The sequence below is a fragment of the Poromitra crassiceps genome, assembly GCF_964638095.1.
Source record: "Poromitra crassiceps genome assembly, contig: HAP1_SCAFFOLD_937, whole genome shotgun sequence".
NCBI classification, from domain to species: Eukaryota; Metazoa; Chordata; class Actinopteri; order Beryciformes; family Melamphaidae; genus Poromitra; species Poromitra crassiceps.
In genome coordinates, this window is record NW_028151473.1 from 10,795 (window position 1) to 23,711 (window position 12,917).

Below are 12,917 nucleotides of genomic sequence, written 5' to 3' on the forward strand. Positions count from 1 at the left end.
ATATTAGTAATTTAGACTCTTTTTCAGGGATGCAAAGTCATGGATAGTGGAAAAAGGTGACAGATACCAGGGCAGACACAAAATCATTCACTTAAGTGCCCTATTTTGGGATGAAAAACATTAGCAGCCCAAAACAGTCTGGATTTTTCTCAATGATTTCTCATGTAATAAATGAAGCAGAAACAAAACTTTATGATGTGTATCCACCAACGTCTCCACTAGATTTTCTGCTAGTTTCTGTAATAGAGTTTCTGTAATAGCATCTGAACAGTTAATTAAAACATTTTCAAATTCAGTGGCCATGGTAGAGCTAATCATACGGGTCTGTGTTTAATTAGATGACATCTTGGCAGCAGAAAAACTGGGAATGGTAAATACAACGCCGAGATGATTACAGACAAATGCAAGCTTTGGTTCGTGGCATTTTATAATAAGGCCAAAAGTCATTACAAAGACTAAATGTCTGATTTTAGACGTGTTACATGGAACATTCCGTTAAATCAGTTAGACCAATATATTCCTGTGGTCACCAAGCTGTAGCTACTATGGTGAATGGTGTTATAAGTTAAGTCTTATTTGTCCTGCTGGCATTGTTAATATTATTATAGGAATATCTTAAGTGGATATCACGATTTAAGGCCTTTTTGTCTATATAAATTTAAGGAAAACACGTTACATTTTTTTTTTTTAGAACTGTAATTGAAACCCAGGCCCAAACATTACTCCGGGCTGTAACCTATGGCTTGGTGTCAGAGAGTATTATTCACTTTTCCTATTCATTGGCTCAATTTGATGGCTTGAATAGATGTCATCACCTTGGCATCAGTGTGTCTAATAGCGAACAGCCCCAAAATCATTTTCACTGGTGTTTGAATCAACTAATGTGATTTAAAGTACTTCTGGCAGGTTGGCTGAATAATTTAGCATTCCTAATGATCCTAGTAGAATTAAACATTAAGTTGTATTATGCATGTAAATTATAGCAGTTCCAAATGGTTCTTTTTCATTGAAAGTGGCTTTGAGCTGTCACGTAGGGAGATATGGTGCATTATTACTCTGGAAACATATTTTTGTGTTAGCATAAATGACTTCATGGTTGATTCATTATGACTCAAATTGCCAGTTGGCAGCATGGCCTGAGGTATCTCACCGGGAAGGGAAGGCGAGTTTTTGTGATGTATGTACTCTTTTCTTGAAAGTCTTGTGCTGTCGGCAAGAAAAGCAGAAGGAAAATCACAGTTGAGACAGGAGTTTAAGTTAGCGATTCGCTACTGTACAGCATTGTAGCAGCTATTCTTCCTAGAGTCCACAAGCATAGATGTTATTAGGATGTTAGGAGTATTAACTCTAACATAACATGTCTTTGATGGTGGGAGGAAACCAGAGGAAACTCACACGAACACAGGGAGAACATGCAAACTCCACACGGAAAGGACCTGGGACGGACAGGGGTACGAACTGGGGACCTTTTGCTGTGAGGCAACAGCACTGTTCCACCGTGCTATCCAGGAGTCATAGGTCTATGCTCCATCATCCATGCTCAGTGTTGGGACGGATACTTTTAAAATGTATTCCATTACAAATGACTGAATACATGCCCTAAAATGTAATTTGTAACATATTACATCCAATTACTTTTTTTTTTATCTGTTTATGGGAAATGCCTTCCTCATATGTAGAGCAAATAAAACAAAGGAAACAAATAAAGTAATCACTAATCCCTAGTAATCTATTTTTAAAGATAGTAAGTGGATTTAGAATATGACCCATTTAAATGCTACTGTACTGTAATGGAATACAGTTACCGGTACTCATATTTTGTATTTTAAATACATGGATTCTGTTACTCCCCAACCCTGTCCATGCTTCACATGCTGATGAGCTGGATTGGAAGGTGGCTGAAATTGATTCAGCTGATGTGAATTAGATGGCATGAGATGTTTGAGCTGGTCCTGCTGAGACTTGCCATATTTGAAGTGTAAGCTTGGACAAATTGGATGCGTAATATTGGATGTGCTGTTATGGTTTGGTTGATTCAATGCCTTTGGCTTTATTGTCACCCACTGGTGTGATAGAAAATCAGACATTTCAGATTTTCATTTGTTTCTAATGAAGCATTGCTTTACAGTGTAATTCCATGTTATTGGATATGGAATCGGCGCCTCTCCATTGAGACACAGGATTGGCTGAAATCTCAATAGAGTTGGAAAATGCTAACATTCTAAATCGATTTTGGTTATTGCATGCCAAGCTTTGTATTAAAAACAGAATATCTATTCATTGTAACTATAGAGAGCCAAATCACGCCCGCCAAATCACGCCCGCTTCCAGTTTAGCCATTTATTTTCCCATAGACATTTAACAAAATGCTTATAAAAATCAAACCAAGTGATTCAGCTATATTTAGAATCAAGAGAGACAATAGAATATTCCACTTGCACTAATTCAAAAATAATGATAGCGGATATATATATACATATATATATATATATATATATATATATATATATATATTTTTTTTTAAGGTTTTGATAGATATCCAGATAGATATCCAGTTTAGAGACTATCACACCCTTGACAGACATGATAAATAATTATGTTGGAATACCATAATTGTTTGAAATATTTGCTATTGGCTTAGCCCAGTAGTTATTTTCTGGAATCATCATAACAGCAGCCTATCTGGTGAAAATGTATTCTAACCGAATAAATAAAATATATGAGGCATTGTGGGCGCTCTATTGAAGTGACTTGGCAGATTTCTTTTGAAATGATGGATGACACCTCTCAGGCAGCACTGTCCCTGCAAGCTGTGTGGATGCAGTTAGGGAAAGAATGGAAAAGATGGGAGTCTAGAACCAAACAGATGGGACTCGTATATGTTTAAGTGTACGGGAAAGTCGCCAGTGTTTCCCCCCACTAGTGCTAGCCAATGATGGCAATGAGCAGAAAGCACAATTGGTATGTTGTATGTTGAAAGTTGCATGCAGAAAAATTGCCGTCCAATTCTGCCAACAACAATCATCAGCGTTGCAGAACCTAATTCGTTTTCTTCAAGTTTTGCAGTGGCTTGCTAGAATGTAAACAGCAATTAAAAAATGTCATTACAAGTACAAATGACATCATATGGATGGAGAGCTTGTGAAATTGTGAGGGGCAAATCATTTCATTTGTGAATGGTACAGCAGAATACAATGTAACTAAGAATAAAATAAAAAAGAATGAATACATAGTCATTTTGTATTGCGATATAGTGAATTTTGATATAAATGATATTATGTCAGTAATGTATCCCAGAGTTTCCCAATCCCTACCGTTGAATAAGTGAGTGAGTCACCTTGTCGTAACGTAGCTTCAAATAATTCCATTGGGGTTACAACAGATGGTGTTTTTTAAATGTTGGAACACAGTAGTTGCAAGACGCATCGTACATCCAAGTTTCTCTAAAATGTAAAAGTGTATCACAAATGAATGTTCATTAATTCATTCATTCAAATAGGTGGGGTAGCGGTTCCCTATAGCAGCACCGCAGTGGGACTTCAGAGGGAGATGAAAGATGAATAGGGCCAGATCTGTATGTACTGGAGAGTAGCAAAACTGAAATGTATGTATATGAACCTGTATTTTTTTTCTGTTGACAAAAACTCAGAATCCCCCTGTGGAAGGGAGGGGCCAGAGAAAAGATCACTTCCCTGCAGAGATCAGTGAAAGCTACAAATCTAGAGTCAGTCTGTGCTTCAAAAAAAATGCCCCAAAACGCAACATAAAAGTATGCTTCTTTTCACTAGAGTTCAATTTCCAAGACCGAGTGACCCAAAGGAGGAAGGATAGAAAGCGAGTAAAAAAATAAAAAAATATATAAAATAGTTGCATTCATGCGGATCGAAAAGCTCCTAAAGACAGCAGTGTGAATTAGAAAATGAAAAAGTCAAAGCGAGCCGAGGAAGATAACGCAGCCACTGCCTTAAGTGAGCTGTCACATGCTCCGCTGAACGCCATCTCAAACCAACCCACATACAGCAAGAAGTCCATTTTCTTCACCATCCGCTGAGGGAAGAACAGGCCACCGGAACACCTTTTACACACATACAGGGAGATAACTCTGATCTGAGTGGGAACCCATCTTATAGAAAAGTTTTCCCACAAAAACATCAATTTTCATTCACAAAATACTGTGGTAGTGTGTTTACGTGGACAGACCGCCCCATGTGTGTATTGTTCTGTGTTTATGTGGTCGAGTGAGGTTGACAATACATGGAGAGAGAGAGAGAGAGTGCCAGAAAACCGTTGAAAAGCAGGGATTAAAAGTGTTCTCACAGCGGTTATGTTATAAAGGCATAAATAAACACCCACCTACCTTCAAACCATCATGGGATGAGCGGTTTGCAGCTCAAAAGCTGATCTGGGAAGAAGCTCTATTACCTGGTTTTAGTCCGCTTTGCTCCGAGTTCAGCTCAGAACATCTTAGCGATACTATTGGCTGGCTCAACGCCCCACATGGGGTCTCTCTCCACCCAAAAGCATCCCGGAAAACCAAAAGATTGTCAGCATTGTCGCTCCATGTAAACACCCCACTACACAATTTCAATGGGCCATAAGTGATGATTGATAGGGGAAACTTTTGTATGCGTGGATATTTTGTTTTTTGATGAAAGAGTTGCAGAGTATACCTTTAAAAAGAGACGCCTGTTACTGATAGTCTTCACTATAGCCTCCAGGGATGGATATTTTTTATGTTTTTTATTTTGGCCATTTTTGCCTTTATTTGATCATAATAATAATAATTGATTGGATTTATATAGCCCCTTTCAAGACACTCAAAGCGCTTCACATATCAGGGGAGGGAAGGGGAGGGACAGTATGTGCTGGAGAGCGACAGGAAGGCGGTGAGGGAGGGAAGGACATGCAGCAAATGACCGCAGGTCAGATTTGAACCCGGGTCAGCTGCGTGAAGGACTAATCCTTAATGCTATGCATTCTACCAGGTGAGCCACCGGGACGCCCTCAGGGATGGATATTGGAATGGAAAGATCCTTACCGGCAGAGGTCCCAAGCAGACGGTGACACGGCCGTATGTTTTAATTAGGTCATTATGGCCGATTAAATGGCCAATTAGTGATAGTACTACCCACAGCAACCAGTAGGTGAGTCGGTGACACACATATGCTATACACCATTCATTGATAGCACTGGGTCGATTTTCGGTTTACCGGTCCGGTGTACAAGCTTAAACCAGTTTGATTTCATGCCATCCGGCTGAACCGGTTGGCATGTATCATTATGCCAGGTTCTGGCAAACTAAAAGGCAGCCTCAGTAACCTATGCCGACAGCGTCACAGGGCTGAATCCAACGTCTATTGCATTTAATAAGCAACATGACAACGTGATTAATTTCCTTCTTCTTTCACTCTTATATGACATGTTTTTTTATTATTATTATTATATTTCATTGTTTGTATGTAATGTACTTGTTGTCCTGGACCCCAGCAAGACTAGCTGACGCCTAGGCGTCAGCAAATGGGGATCCTTTTTTAATAAACAAATAAACAGTCATTTATGGGCTCATTTGGGAAGCGCTGCTCAAAGTGCGACACGTAGTGGTAAAATTCGGTATACCGGTTAGGTTTTAAATCTTTTACACCGACCCATGCCTGTTACCCATAGCAGCCAGCAGGTGACACACAGGCACATGCATGCACATGTTTACACACACGCAGGCCCCTATCGTCCCACTGGCCTTAAATTAGCGCTTAGCACCGCAGCCTATATTAGTGGGCGTGGACCGGCGCAGTGCCTATTCTCGTGTCGGCGCTACACGCGGCCTTAAGCATTATAACCACGCCTTTTAAAGAGATACTCAACAGTTGAGCCAGACAGAGAAGTCTGGGTCAGATTTTGTCAGTTTTTCAAAAAAGGGCGGGGAGTTTTCAGGCTTTCGCGTAGAATTATTCACACCGTACTCATTGGAGAAGTGCCGTAAACGAATCACAATGTCCCTTTCATGTTCCATTCCACGGAGCAATCCAATCCGGTCAGAAAAGCCTGACCAAAGCACTCTGAGCTTCCCCCTCCCTCTTTCATCCCCGTCTGTCTCCATAATATTATTCCATATTATTATTAGGGCTGTCAATCGATTAAAATATTTAATCGTGATTAATCGCATGATTGTCCATACTTAATCGCGATTAATCGCAAATTAATCGCACAATTTTTTATCTGTTCTAAATCTACCTTAAACTGATATTTTTCAAGTTTTTAATACTCTTATCAACATGGGAGTAGACGAAAATTATGCTTGCTTTATGCGGATATGTTTATTATTATTGGGACAATGAAAAATACTGTGCAGAATATTCTTCAGAATAACCTCAAGGGTGTGCATGCTGAACCATACTGTATAGTGAAGTAGAAGCATGGCTACTGTAGTAGGCTGCATAATTAGCCTACTGGTTCATCTGAACAAAACAAACTAAGAGCGAAGCTTAGAATGGCATTTATAAATGTCTTTTGTAATATAGCAGCAGTGTAGTAGGCTAGTGAAGACTACAGTAAATATCGGCAAATGAAGACTAAATCTCAAAGACTGGATGCTGTTGAGATTTGAGGCTTAATTGTGCCGAACAAGATAGGAGAGCTTTGTGTTTGTGCAAAGAATATGGGTAGTATCATATTAGTATGTAATTGGCCTTTGGTAGGCTATTGTTATTATTGCTACACTGTAGTTAGAATACTTAAGCATCTCTGAGACTGCAGTCTGTTAACAAGTAGTCTCGCTGGCAAGACTAGTTAACGAGCCGTAGCTGGTGAGTGAGGCATGGCTCTCTCACCGCCTCTCTCTCTCGCTGTCTTGGTCTCTCTCTCTCTCTCTCTCTCTCTCTCTCTCTCTCTCTCTCTCTAACTGTCTCGGACATCTTCTCAGTTTGCAGGACGTGTGAAGTCATGAAAATGCTGTGCAGTCCCGCACAAAGCAGGACATCTGCTCACCATACTTGAAGCTGAACTTGCCATTTTATACCCATTTCTTCCTCCTTTTCTGCTCCTCACGGATATTTATTTCTGCTTTACTTCCTGATTTCCAAAACTACGGGACCAAGGCGCAAACATCACAGAAAGTGCATGCGTTTATCGCGCGTTAAAAAAATAGTGGCGTTAAAAGGAATTCGCATTAACGCGTTATTATCGTGTTAACTTTGACAGCCCTAATTATTATGCTTCTCAAACCAATCTCACTGCAGTTTAAATACAGCAAGCATGTAAATACACTACACTATAGCAAGATCAAAGTGAAAAGAATGTTCTAAACGCATCGGCTAGAAAAATATAGCCTATCCCTGGATGTCACGATGAGATTAGATTGGTGAAAATTTGGGCAGAATGATATCGTTTTCTCTCGCTACCTTTTCTTCTCCCCCACTGCACAGGTAGGATGATGCAACAGCCTCTGAATGACAGGGGCTCAAAACTACGGTATAACAACTTTGTTTTCATCGGTCATTGTGCCTGTCTGATGCGCGAGAGACAGGGAGTGAGAGAGAGAGAGAGGGGGAGAGAGAGTGAGATCGGCAGAAGAGAGCTGCGCGTAATTACACACAAATCCCCGGCGCACTGAATAAGGCCTGGTTTTGAAAAGCGCTAAACGCTAAATTAACGCCAGGGGGGGAAATAGCGTTAGGCCGGTATTTAAGGCCGAAACACCCATTCTGGCCTATTCTGGCACTGCGCCACGCCTCTTCTGCGTAAAGCGCATTTTGGGGCCTAAAAACATGATGCTATCTTCCCGAGGCAGGCGCAAAGCATGTTTTTTCTGCGTTTAACGCCAGTTTAGCGCCTAAGGCCAGTGGGAAGATAGAGCCCGCAGGCACATAGACAGTGATTTGGTGATAGTACTAGCTACAGCAGCCAGCAGGTGACACAAATTCCAGGCACACACGCACACACACACACACACACACACACACACACACACACACACAAATTAGTGATAGCATGGCAAACAGCAGCCAGCAGATGACACAGACAGTGATTGCATGCTCAACGGGTATCAGCAATTAGTGATAGCACTACCCACAACATCTAGCAGGTGGTACACACACTCACTCACTCACTCACACACACACACACACACACACACACACACACACACACACACACACACACACACACACACACACACACACACACACACACACACACACACACACACAAAGTGATTGCATGCTCCAGCACTATCAGCACTAGTCTCATAAAAATAGATGCGCTCTGACACATGCAAACAACGAGCCATTGAACCAAACCACATATTCCCCTGCCTCCACATTGCATCCAATAACAGCGTGTCTTGTTTTTTAATTGCTGTGTCAGTGTGACCCCAAATACAAAAGACGTGTTAATTTGAACAGAATAGGACAGTTAAGAAACTTCTGGAAATCCGAATACCATATATAATAGAAAATATACATACTGTTATATCACAGTTAGTATTTTTTGTAGAGGATTTTGAAAAGCTAATGTGTACCATGTGTTATGTCCTCCATGACTTTCTCTTAGTGGAACAATACCCTTGTGCCCTTATGCTATTTGTATTTCTTGTCCCATAATCCCACTAGCTGGGGTTGATTATTTACATATCCCATGTCTCTTTGCAACATATTCCCTATTCCCTAAAGTCAACAATTCATATCGCAGGCTGCATATTGAATAAGTAACATCGTTTGGAGAATGAAAATGTACAAGGTGACAAGTGTTATAAACCTACAGAGCCAAATGTAACATTAACAATCATATACTAATTACAATACCATTAGGGATGAGATGGTACTGTATGTGTCCCTCATGATAGGATTCAATACACGGCATGGGGATTGAATACAACCAAGTGACAACAAAGTATGACTGTGCAGAATTATGTCCTTATTATGTCTTTAATTATTATTTCGGCCAATCAGGAACGCTGCTGGCAAAACAGTAATGGCTGCCTCCGTGCCTGTCCGCCTCGAGCAGTAACGTCAATGTTCGTCGAGTTTAAACAGCCATAAAGTGCAGTTATTGCAAACACTGGGTGAAAGCTTGAGGCCAGATGGTCTGGTAGAACGAAATGAAATGTGAGTTCACGTGACCGGCTGGTAACCAGACTAGTATTTCACTGTGGTGCATGTTGGAATGTAGGTATCCTCACAGAAACTGATGTAGGATGTGACTGCATCAGTATTATCACTATAAGATCACTATAAGAGGAGTCCACAGTAGTATTAGTGTCTAGCACTTTCTCAACAAAAAGTTCCAAAAGTGCTGGAGATGATACCATCAATCAGCCACATGATGAAACGAATGCTGCAGGCCATCCAAGGCACAACTTTGCCGGTCATTTGTCTTCATGAAACTGACAGGATTCTGGAGGTGACGGGTAGAATTATGGTGTATGTGTTTGTGTGTGTGTGTGTGTGTGTGTGTGTGTACTTGAGTACTGAGTAGTTTTGTTGAAGATTTTTACTTTTTAAAAGTATTTGTATAATGCTACTTTTACTTACTTACTTGAGTAATTTAAAATGATATATATTCTACTTAAGTACTTTTAAATTCTGATTTTTGTTTTGCACACTGCAATATGAAAAGCGCACGTAGCATTGGGAGTGCTCGCAAACAGGTCCAGGATCTCTTCCACTCCGCATTTAGGGTGCCCTGACTGGTTGCTCGTTAGTGCAGTTGCCAATTCAATTAAATCACGTTCAAGACTGGCCAAATGAATTAGACAGGTGTAGACGATCGACAGAATTGTAATTATCCCCATCGTCACATTAGTTGAGAAATCTGTTTACTTTGAAACTGCTGATAGGCTAGCCATTAGCTAAATGGATGTATCTGATTTGTGTTATGGTTCCTACTGCTTTTCTTTCTGAACCTCTCAGCCTCTCTGAACCTCTCTCAGCCTCTCTCTGAACCTCTCTCAGCCTCTCTGAACCTCTCTCAGCCTCTCTCTGAACCTCTCTCAGCCTCTCTGAACCTCTCTCAGCCTCTCTCTGAACCTCTTTCATTCTCTCTGAACCTCTCTCAGCCTCTCTCTGAACCTCTCTCAGCCTCTCTCTGAACCTCTCTCAGCCTCTCTCTGAACCTCTCTCAGCCTCTCTGATCCTCTCTCAGCCTCTCTCTGAACCTCTCTCAGCCTCTCTGAACCTCTCTCTGAACCTCTCTCAGCCTCTCTCTGAACCTCTCTCAGCCTCTCTCTGAACCTCTCGGAGACAGGTGCAAGCAAAACACTAATGAGGGTTTCCAAATTCCAATCAAGGAAGTTTGAAACCCTCATTAATGTTTTGCTTGTGCCTGTGTTTACCCTGCCTTTTTGACACAAAATGGCCCCCGTGAGAAGGGTCTATTGTTGTCATTTTTTTCCTACATCGCCCAAATAATTATTAGTAAGTAATTAGAGTTAAAAGTTCAAGTTTGTTTATCTGAGCTCTTGAAAATAAACCTAACTACAGTAAATAGACTGACTCACTGACCACTGCTTCAACAGCAGACTCTATGACGTGTATAGCGTTGATATACATGTATCTAGAAATGTGATATGCACTAAGTCTTTCGTTCAGAAACATGATATTCTGTGGATTGCAGAAATGTACAATGCCCACATTTTATTCTGGAGACCAGGCTGCACTGCTCTGCATTGCTCTGCTCTGACTGATGAGATGTTGTCACAAGTGTTTACATGAACACTAATAAACTCATCATTATGGGATTTCTGGAGTTACCAGGTCATCCAAGTGGTCATGTACACAGCATAAACCAGCATAATAAAAGATTATGAGAAATCTTATAAACACACAAATCATCAGTTTTATACAGCGCACTATGTCCATTCACTCACTTTGAGGTGAGTTGCCACTACTTACTAAAGTGTAAACGTGTAAATCACATTATTGCCATTGCCTGATTATTCCCAGTTATTGGATTATTGTGCGCATGTAAACACACTCATTGCAGCCCATAATCCCAGCCCAGCAACCAGGCCCAAGCACCATCAACACAGCCTCTGATCTGGGTACAGGCTGGATTAGACTGGGAGTTAAGGGGATGAGCCTGTAGATGTCAATGACATCTACTGATCTGGGACCAGCCCGTAGTGACTGATTGGATTCCGCCTTTGAATCCGGGCACCCCGCTGCTTCCCCCCCGCACCCCCCTCTCTCTCTCTCTCTCCTTCTCTCTAACATCAAAAACGGTTCTGGATGAAACCATGGTAATACCTTCAGCCCATGCTGCGTTGCCAATCTAAAAACATGACCTATAAACTATATGGCTGATTAGCTTTGTGGGAGATCTGAACCTCCTGTGACACCTCTGAGATGTTAAGCACCAACTAATCTGGACGAGATGCCACAGGAACATGGCAGGGAGGAGCTTTAGATGGGATGCTTACTGTCGCGGCATATGAAACTACACTAAACTATACCATTGCTTGGTAATATGTAATATGTTTTGTCCAACCGAGGGATTTATCTGATAAGAAAAATAACATTTTAAGATATATATATCTTTTATTTATCATCATGTATAGCATCAGCGTGTGATCAGAAATCAAAATGCACTGATATCTCACCACAGCCAGATATTGAAATGCATTAAAGACCAGTAGCAAGAGTCCAGTTTAAGTTTCAGGTCTGCAGGTGGTGGGTGACAGTTCACCCCCAAATTTAACCACACCCGCCAACTGTCTAACCGCGCAGAAGGAAGCAGGTGTAGTTCGGTCGAAAGAAAATGGTTTCTACATGAAACTGCACAACAGGGTCTGTGGATTAGCTTGAGTAACCGGGTCAATCATTTCTCAAAAGAGACATTGCTGTTGAGTTTTTCTAATGTATTTTCTGTTGCTTTGAGCACCACAAGCTGAGTGCCATACAGTTCCATTGTATTTGAGAGAAGGCAGACATCTCTACGGCCGATATCTCCAAAACTCACACTAAAACCATCTAGATGGAGAAATAGGCTAGCACTACAGGTGAGAGGGGTGAACTGTCGCTTTAAGGGCAGTGGCTGAAATATGAAGCAGGAAATAATCATATCCTAAACTTAGTCTGGGGGAAAAGGCCTTGGCAACCTGGCAGTTGGGGCGTTCTGGACTAACGATCCATGAAGAGTTCAGCGCTTGAAAAGCAATTATCAGCTCGGTAGCGGGGTGAAAAATATCCACTTATTTAAATGAAGTCTGAAATCAGGATTAACTATTTACTGCTGTGGCAAAACTCAAATGGTTGATTGACTCTGCCTCTCTCTTTCTCTCACTCTTCCTCCCCCCAGCAAATTAGCTTGATATTACTTGCCTTGATTATTATATTTCCCTTCCTTTATTTGCACATTTTTAAATGTGACACGGACAAAAATGAAAACAACAAAACAATGTGCAGGTAGAGAGACATGAAACCCTATCTGGGCTTATACTTGATCTCTACCTCAGAAAACCAATAATAACAATAATCTGTGCAAAGTATGCAATATAACAGAAACAAGAGAAAACAACAGTAGAAAAAGAACAAAAAAGAAAACAACAGCAATCCAATTCTCACACAGTTAAAAAAGGTAACATACTGTACAGGGCAGACACAAAACGGACAAAATCTCATCAAATGGGGGTCCGTGGCTGTAATGTGGACTAAATTAGTGGTCCTTTGTATGAAAAAGGTTGAGAACCTTAAGTGTCTTAAAGGAGAGCTCAAAACAATGCTGATTTATTTTGCACATGATCTCACGCATGTCCGAAAAATGTAAACAGTTTTGCAGACATTCATTTAGTTTGACAGTTTTTGAGAGTTGATTTGAGTTCAAGTTGATGCCAGTGATGTCATGTGCTTGAATGACATCATGGCATCAACCTTAACATTTTCGGATATGTGTAAAATAAATCTGCAATGTTTTTTGCTGAAGTT